Source organism: Vombatus ursinus, unplaced genomic scaffold, assembly GCF_900497805.2.
Source record: "Vombatus ursinus unplaced genomic scaffold, bare-nosed wombat genome assembly UNPS02011767.1, whole genome shotgun sequence".
In the NCBI taxonomy this organism is placed as follows: Eukaryota; Metazoa; Chordata; class Mammalia; order Diprotodontia; family Vombatidae; genus Vombatus; species Vombatus ursinus.
Window position 1 is genome coordinate 1,995,804 of NW_020951545.1, and position 27,201 is coordinate 2,023,004.

Sequence of the window (27,201 nt, forward strand, 5' to 3'; positions counted from 1 at the left end):
TCTAGCGGTAGAATTCATGGCCTGAGGCTGTCTGCGATACCTCCAGACTGAGAGCCGTCAAGATTTAGGGCAAAGCATCACACAGATCTATGATTGCTGGCTCAGTGGTTTCATCCAGCTGCTACGGAATTGAGTTTTTATAGTCCTCCTAGAGGCCAAAGCAAGAATATTATTACATAATGAATTGATTGATTTGTTGGATAATCTAATGGAGTATTTTTAAAGAATGTATGCACATCAATATCTCAGGCTATTTTGTTTAGGATATGCACAATCCTCTGTCCAGGCTGTGATCATTTGAAGACATTATATTATAATATTATACCATCTTTGTGGCTTGTGTAGATGATATCTATCTGGCCATGGAGGATATTTCACATTCTATCCTGTCATTCATCAGTACATCAGGATCTTCCAGCAAGGTCATTGCTATCTGTTCTACTAACATGTGGTTATTCCACCTCCTTTTTTCCATATCTTGCTCTTACTCTGATTAATACTACCATTTCTACCTGAAAGAACATGGCAATCTACTACCATATGGTTCCTCCAACAATCCCTGTGACACCCTAGACCAAAACACCCTTTCCTTAGTTACCAAATGTGTTATATCCCACTATGAGTATAGAACCTCCTTAAGAGCAGGAACTGTTAATTTTTTTGTATCATCATAATTGTCATTATCATTATCATCAATAATATTTACATAGCACTTACCATATGCTAGACACTTTGCTAAGTGCTTTACAATTATTATCTCGTTTGATCCTCATAACAACCTTGGGAGGTAGGTGCTATTATTATCCCCATTTTACAGATGAGGAAACTGAGGCAAAAAGAGGTTAAGTGATTTGCCCAAGGTAAGTGTCTAAGGCCAGATTCGAACTCAGGTCTTCCTGGCTCCAGACCCAGCACTCTATTTACTGCCACCTAACTGCCTCGAGGGAGTAGCATAGTGTATATAATATGCACTTAATAAATGATTGTTTATTGATTGTTTAATTTAGTCACCATGTAACTAGGTAATATTCCCTAAACAAAACTTGTTTGAATCCATGAGTTTCTGGTGGTTAGGACATTAAATTTCTACCAGTACATTGGTTCAGAATCTCTTCTGAGATCAGATTTTATGAATTTTATTTCCAAAGATGATACTCTTTTAGCTTCTTGAGGCACCAATATATAGATGTATCATCCAGAACCAATAAGTTGTTGCTGTTAAGAATGTTACATTTAAATAGTTCATTATAGTTTACAAGGTGCATTCACATCTATTATCTCTTTTGATTCTCCACTACAAATCTATGAGGTGTTGAGGGAAAGTATTAATATCTCCATTTTAATTTATCAAGTAAGATTCTGTTACTAAATACCTACTATGTGAGAAGCACTATGCTAGGCACTGAGGGTACAAAGACAAAAACAAAACATACCCTGCCTTCAGAAAGCTTACATTTTCCAGCATGTTACAGCAGAGTGAACTTAGAACTGAAGGACACTGGTTTGACTCTCAGCTTTGGTCCTTACTGCTTGTCTGACCTTCAACAATTCACTTCAACTCTCTGGGCCTCAGTTTTCTCATCTGTAAAATGGGAGAATTGTCCTGGATCTCATTTAAGGCATCTTTCGGCTCTTTAGCTCTATAATCTCAGGTATATAGAAAAATGGAAAATTAATTTCAAAAGGAAAAGGATGCTAATAAGTGAGGGAGATCAGGAAAGACATAGTATGCAACAGGGCAAATGAACTGTGCTTTGAAGAAAGTTAGGAATTCTACCATGGGAGGGGAAGTATTCCAGATGTGGGGGCCTACTTGCCAAAAGGCACAGATGGTCATACAGACATTAAGTGGTGGAGCATGTACTTCAACCGTGGTTCTCTGAATCTAGATGGGACTCCTCATGTGTGCATGAATGCAGACTATCTGTGTACCTTTGAAACACAGAGACTAATATAAATGCAGAGCTATAAGGGACCTTAGGGGCCATAGGCCCTAAACCCTCATTTGGCAGATTCGTTATCTGCAGTCTGAGGTGTGGAGAGGTTAATGACTCACTCAAGGTCACACAGGTGGCATTTGGCAGGGCTGGGATTTGAACCCGGGTCCTATGACTTCAATTCAGGGTATTTTCTCCTTTACTCAGTTGCCTTATGTGTGCATGAATGTGATCTGCCTTAGGCTTCCATGAAATCTATAGGAGTTTGATTTTTTCATAGTCAGGCTTTCTTTCCTTACAAGGACTAGTTTTGTTTCCAGTAGATCCAAATGTATACGAATGGGTTACTATTTCTAGGCCAGTTAGTCCACAAACACAAATCTCATTTCAGCAGCTCCAGTGAATAATTGGGCCCCTGAGACACTGCTTTCCATCTTTCCTGAGGAAAGCTCCCCATAAGCTCTCAGTCTGTCCCTGGGGAGCAGGGGGTGATAATGCCATGGCCCCAGGCCTTTTCTTTCCTGTATCTGCTTTGTGGGACTGAGCAAATTGGAATTGGCAACATGGAGCAGACAGAGAGTGTGGAAATGATGATGTTCTGGGTCTCCCCCTCCTCCTTCTTCCTCCTACCCTGCCTTATAGCAACCAGTGCAAGGGGAAAGAGTGAAAGGCAAGATGAGGGGAAAGCAAAATATTGCCTAATTTCCAAATCAAGACTCTTTTGAATACTCATAACTTGAAATTTTCAGGTCTCAAATAGCAGAAGGCCAGTTCAAGAACATATTCATTTTGAAGAGTGGCATGTGTCCTTTAGTTGCCTAGAAGACAGAGATGGTGTCCTGGCTCCAGACTGAGTGAGGTTTTGGTGACATGAACTTTCATCTTGCCTCTGAGGCTGACTTACAATATTCCCTTTCCTGGGGCAAGGCTTTGGCCCCCCCACTTCTAACCTTGTCAGGAGAGGCAAAGGGCTTAGTGAGATGGTGCATAGTAGGGCTGGCTTCCAGATCCTTTAAAGTATGTATGTATCATGCATACATGTATATACATATATATATGTGCATGAATGTATACTTACATGTATATATGTATATATGTGTATAAGAACATATGTGTGTACATACATCATTACATTCATCCACCTATGTGTGTATGTATACACACACTCACCTGTACCTCTACTCAAATCATGGGTTCTCCTGTAGAGCCTGCCTCAGGTTCAAAGTCTCTGTGGGTCTCTAGACATCCAAAAATTATAGCTCATGAGTTCCCATAGGTGTATTTGCATTTACTGCTCAGGCAGAGGACATAATTAGTACTCAGCAAAGGCATTTAATGAAACGACATAGTAAGAAAATTAATAAAATATTTTCCCCTTAAGCCTGGAGCACCAACAAATACAGAGTTACTGTTGGTGGGTAAAATAGATAAGTCTAAGCAATATGTGTAGAGAACTGTGTAGGAAACATATATGGATACTTAGAATCTATGGGAGAGGTGGGTCACACATGGAAGGAAAACAGGTGGCCAAGGAACATGCATACGGAATGGAAAATCATTGATTCTATGCTAGAGAGCCACAAAGACTTTTGGATGATGCCATGGCATCACTCCTACTGAGCCTGCTTCCTGCTATGTGTGGCATGTGGTCTTTGCTAGGCATGTGGTAACCCTATCATGTTTCAGTATTGTTACTTAATTCAGAAAGAAAGCTCTGAGGTGAATGAATCATCATATGATAACATTTGTATGTCTATGTTTTTTTTTAAACATTGATTGAAGAAAAACAACCTCCTAGCTTTACAGTCTGTGGCAGTTGATATTGTGCCATCTCATAGTTTTTCACATCTGATCAATGACCAATGCATCTTTTTTTAATTCGGTGGCAACCCATAGTGACCTTTCTCCTTAAAAGTGCAAGATCAATCTCTGGAGGGTAGGTATGCCTTGACTACTCTTCCAATGTTGTGGTTTGTAAGCCATTTTCCTTGCATGCTTGGCTGTGTCTTAGAGTGAACAGGGTTCAGGAGTGGGGCATTCTGGAGTTCAGGGGTCTATCTGGATCCTAGTACAGCTTTTATGAATATCCTTGAATAATATCAATATCTTCCTTTGTCCTAAATTATCTTGTATTTAACTGCATTTGTATAATGACATTGTATTTACTCCCTTTACAATTGTGCTTTATACATTATTATATGCATTTGTTTCCCTTATTAGAATGTAATCAGAATTAGAAATTAGAAGGACTTTTCCAGTAAAGATTGTTTTTGCTGTAGTTATTGCTGTTGTATCTTATATACTGTAGCACAATGCTTGGAACATAGTAGATACTTAATAAATACTTATTGACTGTTGACTGAGGGTATCCTTAGCAATAGAGAGAGTTCTATAGATTGTCTTGAAACTGCTTTCTTCAGCCTTCTCCAACAAAGCCACCTCCCAAGTTGATTTTCTAATGTATAGAGAGTTATAAATATAGGAATGCATTAATATTGCAAGTCCACTTCTTTATAAACACGCAGCACATTTAAAGCAGCCTGGTTTGGGAGGATAGTCGTTGTATTCTGCCATCTCTAATTTATTGATGTTTATTGCCATGTAGGCTACTTAACAAAGATAAGCTACTGAAGTACCTTCTGATACTGGAAACTAGTGTCATTCCAAAAGTGATACTCTTGCCCCTTAAAAAAAATGTAATTCTCTTTCAGTCCCTGCTCCTTCATTGTTCCAGGGATGTCATTATCAATACTAATATGAATTTTTCATCACTTATGCCTTTACAATATACATGAGAATGGATTTTTTCAAGTTCCATAGAGTATATTAGCAAAATTATTTGTCCATCAGCTGGAGTGGGAGAGTGGGATGACGCCAGTAACATCCCTGGTCCTAATTGTTCTAAACTTCTTCTGTCTCATAAAGGGCTCCAGAGGAGGAGAGACCAAAGGCTAATTTATCTCTCTCACTGCCTGGCTTTAGTATTTATGCCTGAACACCTAGGGTAACGGCTGGGGGGAGGTGTATGGAGAGAAGTAACCATTTTGATGACATCATGAAGCTTTCAAAATGAACCTAGGATGATAAATATCATAAACAATTCATAGAGACAAGATTAGCATCTGTGTTTTATTGGTGCATCTCTGTACTTTGTTGTGCAAGTGGGGAGAGGGTGGGGCTTTGCAATGTGTCAGGAAAATCTGGGTGATGAGGAGTGTAGAAGCGCAGGCCCATGCAGATTGTATGGTTATGTCATTTTGCAAATTAATATTTGTAAGACTGTTTCAGACTTCTAGTCAACAAGCATTTGTTAAGTACTAACTCTGCGCTAGGTATTGTGTTAAGCACTGGGGATACAGAGAAAGGCAAAGACAATCCCTGCCCTCATAGTGATCAGGTATTAATGGGGGTGACAACATTAAAGATATACAAACAGTAGATGAAAAGGAAAGGTACTGGCAATCGAGGGGCTGGGTGTGGTAGGAGACTGCCAAAGTCCTGCTGGAGGAGGGAGATTTGAGAGCTGAGCCTTGAGGGAAACAAGGGAAAGTAAGAGCCATTAAGAGGAGATGGAGCATTCCAGGCAGGGGTGATAGCCAGTGCAAAAGCAGGAGGCAGGAGATTGAGTGTCATGGGGGCAGGACAACAAGGAGGTCAATGTAGCTGAATCTTAAGGTGAATGGAGGGATTAAAGTATAAGATCAGAATGGTATAAAGGGGCCAGGGTATGAACAGCTTTAAATGTCATGCAAAGCACTCTATATTTGATCTTGAGGGTAATAGGGAGCCAATGGTGCTCTTCAGCAAAGGGATGGCAGGGTCAGAATTTTGCTTTAAAAAAAAATCGCGTTGGCAGCTGAGGGAAAGATGGATTACAATGGGAAAGACCTACCTGAAAGGGTGTTATTTTATATCATTCTGTGATCAGCTTTGGGGAAGAGGCCTACATAGAACAACATGAAGTAAGAAAAAAGAAGGGATCTCATATATGCTCTATTTTTCTATAATCTGACCAGGAATATCTTAATTTCTCAAATTAAGATATAAAGAAGGCAATAAAGCTATATTTTCGCTGGTAGAGGAGACCATTCTGTGACAGTGCTTGGCTTTCTCACCCGAGTCTCATCCTCCCTAACCTGGAGTGGAGATGTGAGCCCAGGTCATTTGAGTAACCATATCCAGTTGACTCTACAGGGACTCCTGTGGCCAAAGTGACAATTGGTGGTGGGAGGAAGGGGGAAAGGAGGTAAGAATGGGGATCTTGCTAAGTCTTTAGGGTATGAGTCCATGGGAAGATTTCAGGGGATCAATGAACGTGGATGGGAAAGAAAAATTATATCTGGATGTCAAAGTAATTGATTTCCTTTATAATCCTATATGTTTTGTTTTATGCATTTGAAGATATTTTGTTTTATGCATTTGAAGATATCATTCTCAGAAGAGTTTCATAGGCTTCACCTGCCTACCAAAATGGTTTATGATACGTAAAAGGATAAGAGTCCCTGAGCTAGAGTCATGAGAGTTCCTGAAATGTACAGTTTGCTTCTCAGATACTGAGGAAAAAGCATATGGGAGGGTGGAATTCCCCCTGAACCAAGCTGATATTAAGAAGGGAGACTCACTTGGAAGATGAAAGGGGCTATACATTTCTGGCTGCTGGGTATGCTTCTCTTTGGTCACAAAGATCAGCAGAACTGTAGTATAAGGGAGAAACTCAGAGTAGGACTTTCTGTCTGGTACTGTATTAAGAGATGGTCCAGGGATAGTCCATGTGTTTCCACTAAGATAAAGCAGTTCTGGATGTCTCCCAGCAGGCCTTATTGCTGCCTGAGGAAACCTGCCTGAGAGTGATAGAAATGGATGGCTTACACGGATTGAGAATAGTGAGCAGAGCACAGGACTACTATGCCGACTGTGATGGGACATGGCAATGGGATATGGCAACTACTTCATTTGCTTTGCTCTAAGCAGTATACACAGAGAAGATCCAAACGTCACAAAAGGTCACAATATCTTAGTATAAGGAATGTTACAATTGACCACACCTGAGGCAATACTTATCCAGGCCATCACTGTAAGTGACTGAAGTTCTTTAGGTCCTTGGCAAAGGTTGCTCAGAGTAGGATTTTATTTCAATGAGTTCTGTATGAGACTTTGTCACTTAAATTCAACAAACATTATTAGGTACCATATGCAAGGCATTATACTAGGCTCTGGGAACACAATTTAAAGACAAGTTCAACAAAAGTACCTGAAACTCAAGGAGCTCCCATTCTACTGGAGAGATTCAATATTTACATAGATAAGAACTATTTTCTTTGACCTATAAATATACCAATTCTATCTTTGAGACTGGTGAACCAGGTGTTGGAGGTAAAACTTTGGGTCATGTCAGATAGTGAAGTTCCAAGATATTGTAAGTAGGGGAAACCTGGTGATGAACCTCTGTGAAGTCAACTAATTTGGACTTGAGATTGTAGGCATATAGTCTGCCACTAAGCTATACACAAAGCCAGGGGTGTGCTGGAGAGGGCTCTAAGGGCTTGGAGAGGTATTGTTAAAATTTTCATTATCAACATTTAAATCTCAGAAAATCCCCAATTGTTACAAATCAGGGCTTGGTTTATTGTTTTGTTGATTAAGAAAGTTTAATAATGCAGAATAAATGTAAAAGTACATGTACATACATTTTCCCTCCAGAGAGCTCAATTATTAAATATTTACCAGTATACCCTTGCTCAATATCTTCTTAGCCTGATAGAACCTGACAGCACTTGCAGTCCACTGGTAGAAGAGACTCAGTGAAACACATATTGGTCATTCAATAGTTAATATAAGGAGTATACTTAGCCATAGCATCGAAAGGATACTAAATAAGGATATAGTATTATATCAGATGGACAGGTAGGAGTGGATAGAGTGCCAGGCCTGGACTAAGGAAGACGTGAGTTCAAATCTGGCCTCAAATACTTACTAACAGTGTGACCTTGGGCAAGTCACTTAATGCCTCAGTTTCTTCATCTGAAAAATAAGCTAGAGAAAGATATGGAAAACCACGCCAGTATCTTGCCAAGAAAACCCCAAATGGGGTCACAAAGAGTCATACACAACTGAAACAATTGAACTACACTAACAAATTATTTAAGATTAGAGACATTCCCATCCTCTCCTCTCATCTTGTCACCATACATAAATGGACTTGGCCAGCTGGGCAGGGTGTGTGTGACTGTGGGACATCCACCAAGTCTAAAAGACCTTGACTCCACATGGGTTGGCCTCTTCTGTGAATCTTGGTGACCAGGAAGCCAGGTAAACAGCAACATGGCTTGAATTTTAGCCTCCTGGGCCAGGCAACTCTCTGAGATTGTCTTTTAAAAAAATAACTAGCCTAATCTACATGGCAAAGGACCCCTACAGGTATTGCTGCTATCACAATTGGTGGAACTTTCAAGAATACAACATCTTCTGCATTCCATAATGGTGCAAGAGTTGATACAAAATGCACCTTTGTTTGAGGAGTTGAGGTCATAGTCTTCATTGCTTAAAAGTAACTTAGAGATCACCTAGTCCAACCCCTAATTTGACAGATAAAGCCAATATGAGTCCAATAAGTTAAATAACACCCCAAGTAATCCAATAAATGGAAGTGACTTGCCCAAAATCATAGAAGTAATAAGTAGAAGGCTCAGGATTTGAACCTAGACCTTCTGAATCAAGATTTAATACTTTTTTTAAACTATAGCACACTTTGCCTTTTTCAGGTGAGATTTAGAGAGAAATGACTTCCCCCAAATCATATAACTGGTTAATAATAGAAAGAGCAGCCCTGCTCTTTTGACCGCATCATGATTCTTTAGAACAAAATTATATTAAGAGCTACCAATTTCTAGGAGAATTTACAGTGAATATGTCACTGGAGTTGGAATCAAGAAGACCTTGGTTCAAATTCTGCCCCAACTGCTTATTAGTTGTGTGACCCTGGAAAAGTCATTTAATCCCCTTTGGCTTCAGTTTCCTGAACTGCAAAGTGAAGGGATTGGCCTCAGTGGACTATAAGGTTTCTTTCAACTCTAAAGCTATGTTCCTATGCATTTTAGATAATTGAACTAGCCCAAAGTGGATTTCCAGAATCTGAATTATCTGGATTGATAATTATATAGGATAACTTGCCTAAAACATAACCATTTTATACTATTATGCAAAAATATTTTCCCTAAACAATTTTCACTTGTCCCATTCATATTCACCACTCCTAATTTTCTGCATCTCCTATTTTATCTCGTATCACAAGGTAAGAAGAACACAAGGAATTGAAGTAGGCAAGCCCATTCTCAGTCTCCATCCCCTTTTCCACACAAATTCTTATCAAATCTAAATATGACAGAACTAAGACATTAGGAACAATTTCTTATTATACTTTCTAACTAGTTACTTTTTGGCCATTGACATGCGGACTAGCACTTATCTTTTATGGCAACTGTGGGCATGAAAGAGAAAATGAACTAGTCACATGGCAAGACTGAGAGAAAATAGGTAAATAATGGGTAAGATGGGAAGGAACATTTATTAAGTACTTATGATGTTCCAGGTGCCGTGCTAAGCACTTTTATAAATATTTTCTCAAGTGATCTTGACCATTGTCCAAGATCATACAGATAATAAGTGTCTGAAGAAAGACTTGAACTGAGGACTTTCTGACTTGAGGCTCAACAAATACTCAATCCACTGCACCACCTAGCTGCCTGTAGACAGCACAGGATAACCTGAGTGAGTGATCCATGGGTATCCTTGCTATGGCAGAAGAAAGCAAGGAAGGCCATTGGCACATTGAGTGGATCCCCTACGGGAAACTTTAGGGAAGACATAGACAAGAATCATAGAGAGGTAGATATGGTTAATTTAGAGAGAATATCTGACTCAGTAAGATCTTAGATCTATTTGCATAGCATAGGTATTTAAAAAAAAGGTTATTAGAAAGAACAAAAGATGCCAAGATATGGCTATATGGCACTGGCACATTTTATAGAATCAAAATATACTTCAAGCTTGGCACTCATGAGTGGTCAAGGAATGAATTGTTTTTGCTTAATCCAATATTGTGGACAATTGACTTAATGATATATGCAATTATAATATTAATCAATGAGTTATAATACAACAAAATACAAAGAAAACTAAATTTATACTGGATGTAGTTATTCATTTGTTTTTCATTCATGTCTGACTCTTCATGACCCCGTTTGGGGTTTTTCTTGGCAAGGATGCTGGAATGGTTTGCCATTTCCTTCTCTAGCTCATTTTACAGATGAGGAACTTAAGCAAACAGAATGAAGTGACTAACCCAGGACTGCATAGTCAGTGTCTGAGACTGGATTTGAATTCATGAAGATGAGTCTTCTTGATTCGAAGTCTACTGAGCTTGCCACTATGCCACCTAGCTGCCCCATACTGGACATAACTCAGACTTTAATGACTTAAAAAGAATGAAGAGATTAAGCATTTTCTCATCATAATATAATTTTATCATAGTGACTAATCCTGGCTATCACGGCTCTGCTGGGTATTAGAGTTTGGCCAGATAAAGGTCAGAAGAGACAGGCCTGCCTGATACCTTCCATACTGAATTATGCCCAAAGGAACACAATTGGCATCAGCTGATTCTGACTGTCTCCTATCCTAGGCCTTCAAATTCATCTTATTTTAAACTTCCTTTTGGCTTGCTGACTCTGACTACTTTCACAGGTTGCATTTTTAAAGATGTGGGTTCAAGCTTCAGTTCTACTTTCTACAAGGAGTTTGATCTTGGGAAAATTATTTAACCTTCTGGGCTCTTAAGTTCCTCAACAAGAAGATGGAGAGATTAGACTATATTGATCACTCCAGTCCCTGAAATATCATTTCAATGAATTAACACTTACTAAGCATCCAGTAGTTGTAAGACACTGAGAAAGATAAAAATGAGGGAAAAAATCTGTATTGATCTTTTCTTTTCAAATCACCTATATTTTCTCTCCTCTGTTCCTCCCAGAGTATCAGCTTTTATAGAAAGGAACAGAAAAAAGTCAGTATAACTAACCTATATGTAAAAAAGTCTGACATTGTATGCTGTTCTGGTATATCCAATTTTCCTTACCTACACAAAGAGATGGGAAGGAGCCTTCAATCTCTTTTTTGGGGCCAAGTTTGGTCATTATGCCTTTCTAGCATTTGGTATGGATTGTTTCTGTTTTATTGGTTTTTCCATTTACATTGTTGTAGTCATTGCGTATATTTATGGTTCTGCTTACTTCACTCTGCATCAGTTCATTTAAGGCTTCCTATGCTTCTCTGTAGTAATCATATTCATTGAAGAAACAAAAATTGCTGTTTTATCATTTTACCTATTCCTTGACTTCCATACCTTAAATATGTTCTCTCTTTTGTGAAAGATGTCAGTATTACCTACATTTGCTTACAATGGCATCATTGTGATGAAACAACAATAAGAATTAGATATTACATGTTGAAAACCACAAATGCTGCACCAACTGAAATAAAAAATACAGAAATCAGAACTAAAAAAACCTTCAAGTGGACATGTGATAGAGGTAACAGTAAGTGAAAAAATATGCTGAACTTACACATAGGACATAAGTTCAATGTCTGGATAAATCACAATTACTTGTGGAGTTAGGATACTTAAACAAGTCATTAATGACCTTGAAGTTTCTTGCAACACTAACATCCTTCTCTGTAGGCTCATTCTATCATGGGGGGCACCAGGTTTCTACAAGACTAGTGTGCCATTAGTGTGCCAGCTCTAGTTTGGCAGCTCATATCAAATTGGAATAAATTCAAGGTGACAATTGTATGTTTTTAACCTAGCTAAGTTGGAAAGGTTCATTACAATGTTGGCTGTGGGAGTGATGAATTTGTTGAGAGCAAGGGCTATTTTTGGAGGCATTTTTTGTGTCCCTAGAGCTTAGCATAGTCTCTGACACATAGTAGATATTCAATAAATGCTTGTTGACTTGACTCTCAAGTCATAGAGAGGTTGTGTTATATATTGATAAAGAGAATTCTCATAACCAATCAAGTCAAGATCCTTTAAGAATTGAAGTTAATGTAACTAGGCACCTGAAATCTGTCTTAGAACTTTGCTTCTGGAAATCTTTGCTATGTTCCCAAGTTTAGGATGGATTATTTCGGGTGACCAGTTTTGTAAATCATAGCCTAAGTTTTCATCAATGCCTTTGTAATGCTATTCATGGGCCATGCAAAACCCACAAGTCTAATAACAAAAGTATTTGCAATGTAAAAAAAAAAAGGAATATAAATGACTAGAGAGAATTTGATAGTAGAATCATTCTCTGAACAAAAAGTTCAACCTCATACAGACTCCAAAGGTATTTCCCCACAATCCTTCTCTACTTGGCTAGCACACAAGGGAAGAAAAATAATCTTTTTAGGACTCATTGCCTAGTGATAAAAACTTAGGGTTCAATGCTTTCTGTCTCATGAAAATTTTCAGAAACCCCTTGGGAAGCATCTCAGGGCAGGATAGAAATCTGCTAAAACATCACGTGTTTTCTCTGCTATGATCTATGGATATCCCAATTTTACCAAAAGTCCTGAGTTTTTGGGACATTGTGACTACTCCTCTCCTCTCTTTTCTCCATTCTGTTTGCAGCCTGAAACTTGCCTCCCCTGTCTCTGTTTGTAGCTTTTTCTGACCTCCACGCTAATGAATCTTTACTCTCTGCCAGATGTGATTTTTCTCAGAAATGCCCAAGCAATTTCCCCTAGATAAGAATGAGCTCTGGGACCCAAGAATCATGAAAAATGAAGTCCTGGGCTTCCTTTTTTCCCATGCTTATGACTTTTAGTATTATGATGATATTTCAAGAGAGATAATAACAATGTCCTAACCCTGCAAATTGAGTTTTCAAAATTCCATGTGCCTTTAAGGTAAATTTATGTGATATTCTCTGCCACTTAATCTGTTTCTAGAATTTTCTCTTTGAACTGACAACCTTACTTAGACTTCTGACTAGCATTCAACTGATACAAAAATAAAAAAATGTGGAGTATGTTATTACATTAAATGATGGCCATTTTGAAATGTGGGAATTCAAAGAAGTAAAGGCACACATAGCTTTAAAAAACCTATTATCCAAAGGGGTGGAGCCAAGATGGTGGAATAAAGGCAGTGATTTGCTTGAGCTCTCCCACAAACCCCTCCAAATACCTGTAAAAATGACTCTAAACAAATTATAGAGCAGCAGAACCCACAAAAAGACAGAGTGAAAGAAATTTCCAGCCCAAGACAACCTGGATGGTTTGTTGGAAAGGTCTGTTGTGCCAGACTGGGAGAGGAGCACAATTCAGTGTGGGCCATGCAGGCAAAGACTAGGCATCAGCGAACCTGGTGCAGTCCTCAGGGGATTGAATCAAAGGGAGCTGTAGTGGTTTCCAGACTTCTCAACCCACAAATAACCAAAGACTACTTAGAAAGTCAGTAGGAAAGGTGTGTCTGATCACGGTGAGAGAAGAGCTTGGTCTGGCCCCAGTCCTGATGCAACCCTGGGGTGCTGGATGCTCCTGGAACTCTTGGCCCACAGACTGAAAAGGGATCAAGTGGCTGATCATAGGGGGATTGCAGGGATCTCTTTGCTGGTGCAGAGACAGGATTATTTTGCTTTTCCCATGCTTGGATCTGGGTCGCAGTTCTGAGTGGCGGTCCTGGGGTGAGGAGGAGCATTGGTGTGGTGGACCTGGAGGGGTGGTGGAGAGGGAATACTCCTCACTGTTCCAAGGCAGAAAATAGTGCTTGTGGTCACTCATAGACCAGAGCATAGACCATGAAAGGAGTAAACACCTTGCCTTTGATCATACCACCTTATAAGAACTGAAAAATTTACAAGTCTTTAGAAGTATCTCTGAAAACAGTTGCACAAAATCCCCAAAGCTTGAGACAGTACATTCTCCACACTGAAAGCAGACCCCTACTTTAATCAAGATTTTATAACTCAAGTAATTGGCTGGGATCATAAGCAAACAGCACAAAAAAAGTCAGACCATAGAATCTTACAAATGGAAAAGGAAGTCCAAAAGCTTACTGAAGAAAATACTTCCTTAAAAATTAGAATGTAGCAAATGGAAGCTAATGATTTTATGAGAAATCAAGACATTACAAAACAAAACCAAAAGAGTGAAAAAATAGAAGACAATATGAAATATCTCATTGGAAAAACAACTAACCTAGGAAATAGATTCAGGAGAGATAATTTAAAAATTATTGGACTATCTGCAAGCCATGATCAAAAAAAGAGCCTTGACATCATCTTTCAAGAAATTATCAAGGGAAACTTCCCTGATATTTTAGAACCAGGGGGTAAAATAAAAATGGAAAGAATCCACATCACTTCCTGAAAGAGATCTCCAAAGGAAAACTCCTAGGAATATTGTAGCCAAATTTCAGAGTCCTCAGGTCAAGGAGAAAATATTACAAGCAGTGAGAAAGAAACAATTCAAGTATTGTGGAAACACAATCAGGGTAACACAAGATTTAGCAGCTTCTATATTAAGGGACTGGAAGGCTTGGAATACAATATTCCAGAGGGCAAAAGAGATAGGATTACAACCTAGAATCACCTACCCATCAAAAGTGAGTATAATCCTTCAGGGGGGGAAATAGACATTCAGTGAAATTGAGGACTTTCAAGCATTCTTGATGAGAAGACCAGAGCTGAATAGAAAACCTGACTTTCAAACACAAGACTCAAGAGAAGCATGAAGAGGTAAACAGGAAAAAGAAATCATAAGGGACTTATTAAAGTTGAACTGTTTACATTCTTACATGGAAAGATGATATTTGTAACTCACGAGACCTTTGTCAATATTAGGGTAGTTGGAGGGAAAATATGTATAGATAGATAGATAGATAGATAGATAGATAGACAGACAGACAGACAGACAGACAGATAGATAGATAGATAGATAGATAGATAGATAGATGGCACAGGGTGAGTTGAAGATGCAGGGGTGATATCTAAAAAATAAAATTAAGGGGTGAGAGAGGATTATATAGGGAGACAGAGAAAGGGAGAGGTAGAATGGAGTAAATTATCTTCCATAAAACAGACAAGAAAAAGCTTTTACAGTGGAGGGGAAACAGGGGAAGGTAAGAAGGAATGAGTGAATCTTACTCTCATTGGATTTGGCTTAAGGAGGAAATACCAAACACACTCAATTGGGTATGGAAATCTATCTTACCCTGCAGGAAAATAGCGGGGAAGGGGATAAGAGAGCAGGGGGATGATAAAGGGGAGGGCAGATTGGGGGATGGGGTAATCAGAAACAAACACTTCTGAGGAGGGACAGGGTCAAAGAGAGAATAGAATAAACAGGGGTTGGGATAGGATGAAGGTAAATATAATTAGTTTTTCACAACATCACTACTATGGAAGCATTTTGCATGACTACACATGTGTAACCTGTATCGAGTCGCTTGCCATCTCAATGAAGGTGGGTGGGGAGGAAGGAAGGGAGAGAATTGGGATCCCAAAGCTGTAAAAACAAATGTTAAAAATTGTTTTTACATGCAACTGGAAAATAAGATATACAGGAAATGGGGTATAGAAATTTATCCTGCTCTACACCAAAATAGAAGGGGAAGGGGATAAGGGGGGGACGGCATGATAGAAGGGAGGGCATATTGGGGAAGGGTTATTCAGAATGCATGCTGTCTTGGGGTGGGGGGAGGGGTGAGATGGGGAGAAAATTTGGAACTCAAAATCCTGTGGAAGTGAATGTTGAAAACTAAAAATAAATTAAAAAACCAAAAAACCCCCAAAAAGGAGTTATAAGCTATCATTTCATGCTTTGTTAATGCACCCTTTTGTATCTTCCATGTTTTAAGCATTTCTTTTTGTTGTGGAGGAAATAAATAGCTGTCTTATACCTGGAAAGAAATTAAAAAAAAAAACCCCAAAACAAAACAAAAAAACCCAACAAACCTATTATCCAAGTAGGAACCAATCAAATAAACCTCATGTATATTCATTTCCTGGCCATCTCTTCATCATGCTGCCTACATTTTTATCATCGTCTTCATCTCCCACCCAACCACAAACCTGAATTCTTCCTCAGTGTCTCCCAGTAATGATAAATGAACTTTTACCTTACTTTGCAAGGAACTTGGTCTCTACTTCCACCCATTTCCTTACCATTCTGCAGTAAACACTTCCTGTCCTTTTTTTCAGCTCCATTTCATGTATTGACTTTTTGCCATTAGAGGGTAAAGACCATCCTTGAGGGCAGAGACTGTCTCATTGTTTGTATATTTGTATTCCTACTACTTAGTACATTGCTTGGCACACAGAAAACTATCTATCTATCTATCTATCTATCTATCTATCTATCTATCTATCTATCTATCTATCATCTATAATCAATGTAAAATTTGTGCAAGTACCACATATCAAGCATTGACTGGGAATGTATAATGAAATATCTTTCTCACTAGCAAGACATCTACGTCTAAGTATTATTCCTCCCCCCTTTTTAAAATATTTCATCTCCAGTAACATGTTTCCCTCCTGTTAAAAAGCCATGAACCATTATCTGCTTTATCACTCATATCAAAGACACTGCAAAGTTAACACATGCACCATTCATGGATTAATCTCATCATGAAAGTCTGATGACCCCACTTGGGTTTTAAAGCAGAGCATTTAATAACCACTGCCTTGTTAAGAGGTGGAAAATGAACTGGCTGGTGGCCCAATAGGGTTAGGTTTTTATTGATTTTACAGAGGCCTTTGACTTAGGGGATCAGAGACATCTTATGGACAAACTTAAAAGGAGGCATTAAGACAGATGAGTAATTACCTGTCTGATGGATGTCATCCTGTAAGTATCCAGGATAGGATATCTCTTCCCCTTGGGTATTTATATAGGGGGTGAGGTGGGGGAGGGACTGCACACAAATCTCCTCTTCAAATCACTTTAAGTTCTCCTGCCTATTAATGAGTTAGCAGAACTACATTGGAACAATTCTCCTCTCCTATACCCCCAGCTCTCTGTGGATATTGAGGCTGTCAATTATAAAAAGAAGTCAATCTCTCTTTTAACTAGATTTTCGTGGAGAAATATCTAAGTAGTTACATCATTACTAAAATAATGAAACAATTTTAAAGGCTACAGCATAAAGGAAACAACTGCTTTTGATATTTCTTTGTGGTCTTTTTTTTTCTTTCATGGTGAATACAAATCAAATGTGATTATCAGTCTAAAAGCGAAAAATGCTCTTAAGATTATCTAGATCAACCTTCTCTTTTTTACACATGAGGAAACTGAGGGTCAGAAAGATTAAAGGATTTTCCCAAGGTCACTCAAGTAGTATGAGTCAGAATTGGGATTTGAATACAGGTCCTTAGACTCAAGATCTAGGACTCTTTCTAATGTACTAAGAATTTGCTTTCGCTAATTACCTTTCAGACTACAAAAGTCAATTCCCTGAAATAAGCTAGGTCGACAAAAATCAGGACATGATGAAAGACTATGAAGTTTTCTTTCTTCTTAAATTAGTGAGCATTTATCTACATAGCTAAATGGTACAGCTGATAGAGCACTGGGTCTAGAGTCAGAATGCCATGAGTTCAAAGCTGTCCTCAGACACTTGCTAGTAGTGGGACCCTGAATAAGTCACTTAACTTCTGTTTCCCTCAGTTTCTTCATATGTCAAATGAGAATAAAAATAGCACCTACCTCATGAGATTATAATGAAAATCAAGTATTTGCAAAGTGCTTCAAATAGTGGCTGGCACATAGTAAATACTATATAAATGCTTATTCCCTTCCCCCTTATCTATACATGTAGCAATAATTTGGTGCTCTTCAATAGGCACTGAGAGCCAATATAAAGTATTGGGCAGAAGAAACTTAAGAAGTCTGTTGGGTGTTGCACACTATCAGGTAGTCCTGAACTGACATGTATTTGGTCCTTTGAGTACCTTTGAGCTCAGTATCTGTCTGACCAGAAACATCCACCTGATCATGACCACAGAATCTCTTAGGTTCCCTAGCTCATACAGGTGAATTAGTATGGATGTGGGCTATGAAATTAAAAGACTTGCTCCTTGTAAGGAAAGCTATGGCAAATCCGGACAGCATACTAAAAAGAGGAGATATCACCCTGCCAACAAAAGTCTGCCTAGTCAAAGCTTTGTCTTTTTCCAGGAGCAATGAATGACTGTGAGAGTTGAACTCTAAGACTAACTGAGCACTGTAAAATTGACGCTTTCAAATTGTTTTCTAGAGAAGACTTTTGAGAGTCTCTTGGACAGCAAGAAGATCAAACCTGTCAATACTTAAGGAAATTAATTCAGACAATTCATTGGAAGATTAAATACTGAAGCTGAAGCTTAAATACTTTAGTTATATAATGAGAAGACAGGACTCATTGGAAAAGAACATGATGTTGGGAAAGATTAAAGTGAAAAGGAGAAGAGCATGGCAGAGTCATGGAAGCAATGAACATGAGCTTGGTCAGATTTTGGGAAATAGTGGAAGATAGAAAGGCCTGGTGTGCTGTGGTCCGTGGGGTCACGAAGAGTCAGATATGACTGAATGCTGAACTACAGCAAGAAGTGGCCACTCAGCAAGCATTTATTAAGCAACTACTATGTTCTAGGCACTGTGCTAAGGATAGAGCTACAAAGACAAGTAAAAGACAGTTCCTGCTTTCAAGGAACTTACTGTCTGAAACAAAGTGAAAACATCTAGGTACAAACAAGCTATATACAGGACAAATTGGAGATAATCCATAGTGGGAAGATAATAGCATTAAAGGGAATGGGGAAAGGTTCTATGTGATCATGGTAATTATAGAATCATAGAAAATTAAAACTGGAGAGACCATGAGAAATCATTCATCTAGACCAGCCCTTTGCTTTTACCTAGGTAAAAAATAACAGGATGTAACACTAATCTTAGGGTTCAATTGATGCCCCATCTCTACCCCCTCCTTTTTTGCAGAAGAAGAGGTGAAGTTATTTGACCAGACTTAACCAATCAATTAGAATTTATTAATTATATTGTAAGTGCTATGGACTAGACCATGTAGTGAAGATGCAAAGTTAAAAATGAAGCAGTCCTTGAAACCTTCAAGCTGCTTACAGTTTATCTAGGGAGACAAGCACATGTGGTATATTCAGTGTGTGTGTATGTGTGTGTGTGTGCATGTGCATGTTTGTATACACAGACACACACCCATAGTTTTGAACTGTGTCTATATTTCATTGCTATTGGGAACTCTTAGTGAGGAAACCCTCCCATAATGTAGATATCTAGTTAAGTAGAAAGAATTACATAATCTAGAATTAGGTATTTAGTCTATAATTTTATATGCAACTCTTGATAATTATAGTAGTTGATATTTATATTATGTATTAAATTTTGCCAAGATTTTCCATGGATTATCTCTGCAACTCTTTTGGATACACACATGTTCATGCATATATACATATGTGTACATGTGTGTATGTACATATACATATACATATGTGTATATACTTACAGTTATCCCTTCAATACCACAACTTTCCCCATTGTGGTTTTGATATTGTGGGTCTGCATAAGAAATTAAGTGGGAATTTTTGGGGAGTTTTGCTAAAGTGGCAGATGACACACGAAAGCCAGCAGATGACACAAAGCCTAAGACCAAATGCTTAACCCAAATTTTACAATAAGATACTGTAAAAACCCCATAAAGGAAAAAGAAAAAACACAGACTTCTTCTCTAGTGTGATGAGAGGGCCAAAAATTTTTTTACAGATTTTCCAGATCACTGAGACACCCTGCCCTTAACCCATGTGATATGGAAGGGATAACTACATACATATATACAGATATATGTGTGTATACATATATACATTTGCATACACAAATGCAAGGGGATTTCAGAGATTGGTACTTATGGGAATCAGGAGGTACTTATGGGAATCCCTTTTAGGAGATAGTTCTTGAGCTGAGCTTTGAAGGAAATGAGCTATTCTAAAACATGGGAAAGGATAGAGTACATTCTAGGCATGGGTCAGAGCTGCCTTGCTTTGACAGCTGTGTGGGGGTTGGATTAGAGGAGGATGTGACTCAAAGTCTGGAAACCAATTAGGACTGTTGACTAAATGAATAGTCCTCTCTGAGAAGATTATGGAAAAATTCAGGTCAAATTGAGAGAGACAGTGAGGATAATGAGGCTTGAACTAGGGTGGTGACTGTATGAGTGGAGAGAAAGAGATTAATGCAACCATGGCTGTGGAGAGAAAGCCAACAAGACTCGGCAACTAGTTGAATACAGGGATGAAGGATGCTGAAGATTTAAGGATGATCAAGAAGTTGCATCAGTCATGTGGGTGGTAGATAATGAGCAGAATTCAAACCTAGGTCCTCAGATTTCTCTATGTGACTGAGGGAATTCCTGGAGTCATAAGATTTTGAGTAGGAAGGAATGTTATTGATTATCTAGTTTTTAAACATATCATTTGAGAGGCAAGGAAACTGAGGATCAGAGTTGTTAAATAACCACAAAAGAAACACAGAAATTACTGAAAAATAGCTGTGGCTATTTATGTATTTATTTGTGGATCAGTTGATCCTCCTACCAGTAATATGATTTGTTTTATTTTATTTTTGGTGAAGTGATCGGGGTTAAGTGACTTGTCCAGGGTCACACCACTAGTGAGTATCATGTGTCTGAGGTCAGATTTGAACTCAGGTCCTCCTGACTCCAAGGCTGGTGCTCTATCTACTGTGCCACCTAACTGCCCCAAGAATATGATTTTTTAAAGTCATTTTTCAGTTATGTCTGACTCTTCATGACCCGATTTGGGATTTTCTTGGCAAAGATATTGGATTGGTTTGCCATTTTCCTCACCAGATCATTTGACAGATGAGGAAACTGAGGCCAACAGATTTAAATGACTTGCCCAGGGTCACCCAGCTAGTAAGTGTCTGAGGCTAGATTTGAACTCAGAAAGAGGAGTCTTTCTTATTCCAGGTCCAGTATGCTATTCACTGTGCCACTTAGCTGCCCTTAGGGCTATGATACATAAGTCATTGTTATTTCCATTGACAGTTAAGGAAAGTGAGGATTGGTTAGATCAAGTGACTTGTTCTTGGTCACACAGCTAGCAAGTATTGAATGCTGAACTCCAACCCACAGTTCTGCTGTCACCAAGTCCTGAACCCCTTGCATCCTATGGTGCTGCCCCTTACCTGGTCCAACCAATGCTCCATTTATGGAAAACTAGAGCTTCCCACTCACACTGGAGAATTGCTTTCCTTCATTTTTTAAAGACATCAACTTATGGGTCACAGAATCAGGCTTCACTTCACCAAACAGCATCACCAATTAGCTATAGAAGAGCCCTATGTAACACATGAATTATTTGTAAGACATGCAGATTTTGTTTGCTTTACAGGAGATGAAAACCATCACTGTGGTCTATGTTTGCCATTTAAATGGGAGAAGACATCCCAAGCTTAGCATTTACTTACTTGGAAATAAATTTTCTAAAGTCAGACCCAGGAATGTTTGAAATCATTGATGTGAGGTGGTCACAGAGCAGATCAGTTCTGCTCCCTGCAATACCTGACCATTTTTTGCAACAAGTTTAAAAAACAAAACAAAACATGCCCAATTTCTGACAACTGGTCTGTTAATTGTTGAAAGATAACTTTTTTACATTCCTGGAATATATTTTGTGTCAGCTAAATATCCTAGATCTTCAAAAGAATGAATTATTAAATATAATGCAATTTTCTTTGTATGGCATAATATTACATATTATGATATAATGTATAATATAATATTATGACATAATGTATAATGTATCCTATAATATTATATCTTATGATATAATGTATCCTATAATGTTATATCTTATGATATAAGATATCCTATAATATTATATCTTATGATATAAGATATCCTATAATATTATATCTTGTGATATAAGATATAATATAATAAATAATATATGCATATATAAAAATAAATAGGTATATTTATTTCTGCCTCTCTGAGGTAGGTAAAGACATAAAGAGGTAAAGAGGGAGTGCATGCCAGGCATATGTGGTGGTCAGTGAAAGGAAATGGAGATGGGAAATGGAGTGTCATGAGTGAGGATCAGAGAGGGCCATCTGCAGGCTCCTAGTGTGCAGGAGGGAAAGTAGTGTTCAATGATGATGGAGAGGTTGAGATCAGGCTGTGTAGGGCTCTAAAAGCTGAACCGAGGTGTTTGTACTTTATCCTAGAGGCAACAAGAAGCCACTAGAGTTCATTGAATATTGGAGTCATATGGTCAGATCTCTGCTTAGGGAAAATCACTTTGGCAGCTGTGTGCAGGATGGACTCAAGTGGGGCAGGGGGACCAATTAGGAGACTCTTGCAATAATTTAGGTGAGAGGTGCTAAGGAACTGAATTAAGGTGGTAGCTGTGTCTGATGTAAAAGATATTATGAAGGTAGATGGCAAGATTTGCAATTTATTGGATTCTGTGGAATGGGGAGAGTGGGGAGCTCAGGATAATGATGATATTATGAACCTGAGATATTGGAAAGATGGCAGTGCTGAGATTTTAGCAGAGTCTAACACTGGAGCACGAAAAGGATCTATTTGGATCTATTCTGTAGGTGTCTAGTATATTCCTTTCAATTTACATTCTATCTTCTCCATTAAAATGTAAATTCCTTGAGAGCAGGGACTATTTTTGTTTTTTCTTTGTATTCTCCACTTACTATAGTGATTGAAGCATACATAATAGGGGTAACTAGGTGTCTCAGTGCATAGAGCTCCAGGCCTGGAGTCAGGAAGATCTGCATTCAAATTTGACCTCAGACACTTACTAACTGTGTGACCCTGGGCAAGTCATTTAGTTCTGTTTTCCTCAATTTCTTCACTTGTAAAATAAGCTGGAAAGAGAAATGACAAACCTTTCTAGTATCTCCACCAAGAAAGCTCCAAATGGGGTCACGAAGAGTCAGGCATGACTGAATAACAACAGCACAGGCCACTATTTTAGAGAACATTCCATGAAATTGTATCAATATGCTGGTTGTTCTTAGTATGATTATAATCCCATTTTGATGAAGCCCATTATCATGCCCAGTTCTACACAGCAGGGCTATTTTCATACGAACAGGCCCTGCCTTTGCAAATGACTAGAATGACTGCTGTTGAAAGAGAATTTGTTCATAGCAGATACATTAAGTCCTGGTGCATTTAGGAATAAATCTTATTAATTAAGTTTTCCATTTGGAAAAATTTTTAATGTACATTACTAGAATTTGAATTTTTATATATTATAAAATATCATTAGTGATATTGGACATAAATCTTAGAAAAGGACCCTAGAGGTCATCTAGTCCAACACTTTTATTTTACACATAAAAAGCTGAGGCCTAGAGAGATTAAGTGATTTGTCCAAGTTTTTTAAAAATTGTTTTCACTACTCATGTTAGAGTTTTATGCTCTTTTTGATGGGGAGTAAAGAGCACTTGAAATATAATGTACAAGGGGCTAGCCTGAGAGACAAGAATATCTGAATCCAAGCTGTGACTCTAACACATGGTAGTTTTGTCACCTTGAAGAAATCACTTCCCCACTTTGGTCCTTAGTTTCCTCGTTTGTAAAATGAGAGGGTTGGACTGAGTGGCCTTTAAAGTGTACTTCTCCTGCTCTTGCCTCACTGAATGACATATCATGTCACCTCCCAGTGACTCAGTTCCCTCATATGCCTTAACAGTGTCACTGGGTGGGTTTTGAGGATTCAATTTAATACAAAAGTTCTTTGTAAAAACATTTTTAAAGTGTCATTTCTTTGTTTTATTGCAAAATCAGAACCTCAGAACACTGGAGTTGGAAAGGATCTCAGAGATGACCAGTCCAATCCACACCTGGAAGAGAAACCCTCTGTAGCATATACAGCAAGTGGTCATCTCCCTTTTGCTACCAGCCCATTCCACCTTTTTTCTGGCTTAAATCAAGTTTCCCCTCACTTCAAGCCTTAATTTGCCTCCTGGACACTTCTACCTGTTATTCAAGTTCTGATCTCTGTGACCAAGTGGAATAAATCTAATTCTTCTCCTTCTCCTGTGGCAATCCTCAAAATACTTGGAGACGTGATCATGACCCAGTTTAATCTTCACTTCTCTAAGTAAAAGTCTCCAGTTCTTCAACCATTCCTCCTTTGCTATAAACTGGTTGCTCTCCTCTGGTTGCTTTCCTGATTATCAATGGCCTTCCTAAAATGTGATGCCCAGAACCAATCACAATAGTTCCAATTGTCTAAGTCCCTGGTTAAGAGGACTACTTAAGAGGATAGTGGAACTATTACTCCTTTCTTCCTAGATGCAATGCTTCCCTTAAGACAAACAAAGATTGTACATCACTTTCTGGTCTCCATATACCACTATTTACTCACAGAACAAAAATACTAGAAACTACAGTATGCTTCTACTAAATGCTGCAGCAATGGTGCTTCCATTATGAAGCAGATTTTAATGAATTTATTTTTTTAAGTGGAATGGGCTGCCTAAGGAAAGGTTCCCTCTCATGGTAGATCTTTGAGCAAGGTCTGAAAGTCCATTGACTGAGTAGGTTAGAAAGAGGATACTTGTTCAGGTACAGGTGAAAGTGGATGGTCTCTGACACCCCATCAAACTCTGAGAATCTGTGATGTTTGATGATTGGAGACTCACATCACATGTCTTGGGATGTTTCATCATCTGTAGCAGCTGGGTGACATAGTGGATAGAGACCTGAGCATGGGGTCAGGAAGATCTGAATTCAAATCTGATCTCAGGTATCCTGGGCAAGTCACTTGACCTCTGTCTGCCAAAGCAGGAGTGATAATAGCATCTACCTCATAGACTTGTGAGGATAAAATCAGATCATATTTGTAAAGTGCTTAGTATAGTTTCTGGTTTAGTAGGTGCTTAATAAATAGTTGTTCATTTCCCTCCTTCATTTATAAAATGAAGGTGCAGATAACTTCTGAGGTACCTTCTAGATTGAAATCCTATTGGAACCTATCTAACGCCATGGAACTCATATAGTTCCATTTTCAAATAGCTTTGATTCTTAGGAAGTTCTCCTTGCATTGAAGCAAGCATTTGGAGTTAATAATAATTATTAACATGTATATGGCCTTTTGTCTACATTATCTCATTTGAACCTCACAAATGTCTTATGAACTATGGACTGCAGGTATTTTTAGCCACATTTTTTTTTGGTGAGGCAACTGGGGTTAAGTGACTCGCTCAGAGTCACACAGCTAGTGAGTGTTATATGTCTGAGGCTGCCCTTGAACTCAGGTCCTCCTGACTCCAGGGCCATTGCTCTATCCACTGCACCACCTAGCTGCCCCAAGCTACATTTTCTAAATGATGAAATGAGGGTCAGAGAGGTTAGATAATTTGCTCATGGTCACACAGCTAGGAAGCAGAAGATGCTGGATTTGAACCTAAGTCTTCCTGAAGCCAAGTCCAGTGCTCTATTGGCTAGGCAATGCTGTCTTCTTCATTCTAGACCACTTATTTCCTAGGGGGAGGACTCTTTGCTGCCCACTTTTACAGCACTAAAGGGCAGGCAGAAGCAGAAATATCTCTAACAAAATATAGTCACACATGTCACAAGTATGCTTATATGACTATTCATGCTTGTGTTTTTAGTAGGGAAAATTGGACAATTTATTCTGTCATTTCCATGGCACTTCTCAGCAAAGCATCTAGGTGTTTCTCCTAATATCTACACCGTAACTTTCAAATCATAGTCTTCAGGTGTTAGCTGAAAGCATTAAAACCAGAAATTACCCTAATAGTGCTATTTACCCCTCATTTATGAAGGGAGCTGGTGTTAGTTTTTCCATTGACTTTACTGAATGCAATTCAACCCACAGTATTTATGGTTTTATGAATCTCAATTGTATTAAAAAAGAAAAAAAAATACCCACAGTTGGGCATTGTATCAGAAGACTAAGCCAGCAGGCTTGTCATTTCACAAAAGGAACTTCCAGAGGTTGCAATCCCTGTAATCTGAGAGTACTTTATTTGGTACTCGAGACTCTGGGCTAATGCTTCATTTTGCAGTTAATCAGCAAGCTGTGATTATGAAACTAGACAAGCTTTTGAATGAAAATTGCAAATTTCACCAGCACCAGCAACCTAGATATAAGATCCATTGCACTTTATAAAAAATGCAGAAAAGAGCAGAGTGGAAGGTGGGTGGTGGGGAGACAGAGGAGGGATGTCACCTTGACTCTAACCCCTATAAAAGACTGCTCAGCCTGAACCAAAAGAGGGGAAGGGGAAGGGGGAGGAAGTATGTGGTGGAGGTGCAGAGGAGAGGGGGATAGGACCCAGAGGTTTGTTTATTATAGCTTTACTTCATTAATGTTTTATTCTCAGGTGCAGAACTTGGAGAGTCTCACTGAAATCACACACAGCACTGATTGGGGTATTTGTGACAGTGCCATAGGGTGTTTGCATTATTTATCCCAGCCTGCTCTATCCATCCAGCTTTCTGGGAATATTTTCAGATGGAATCACTAATTAGCACATATGTGGAATTCTCTCAAAGCTGTTGGAAACCCTCCTCATTACTTTTTAATTTTTTTCTATTTGCCTAATGTATGTCAAAGATGAAAATTCAAAATGATGATTGGGAGGGATTTTCAGACAGAAATTCAGAAGTTTACCTAAAGTGAACCATGGAGTAAGGGGCCTTTAATCGTACCAGAGATCACAGTACAATGGACATGCGTTTAGCTTGGTATAAAAGGTTTTTGATGGAATAATTTATTAGCCAGGCTTGCAGAGACTTTTCTAAAGTTCCACCTCCAGAAAAGATTTCACTTACAAACATTTGGCCGGGTCCATCTGCTCTTACTGGCTTCATTTTCTGAAGTGACATTTTTACCTCCTTATAGCAGGGGCTGAGGTATTTGAATCCAGATGCGGAGGCTCCACCATCATCGAGAATTTGGGAAATGCTAGCAAATTTATTCTTTTTTCTATCTATTGTTCCCCTCCCCTCCCATCTTCCCACAGCCTGGTATCATCTACATAGTTCTTGGATTGATTTGGCTTACGTGTTAAGCCAGCTTTCAATAGACTTATTACCTCTCCACATTTCTTCCCAGTTTTCATGGTCTTCCGCCATATTTTTGTAACTCTTTTTGAACGAGTTTGTATTCTAAACCAGTTCATCACTTGGCAGCCA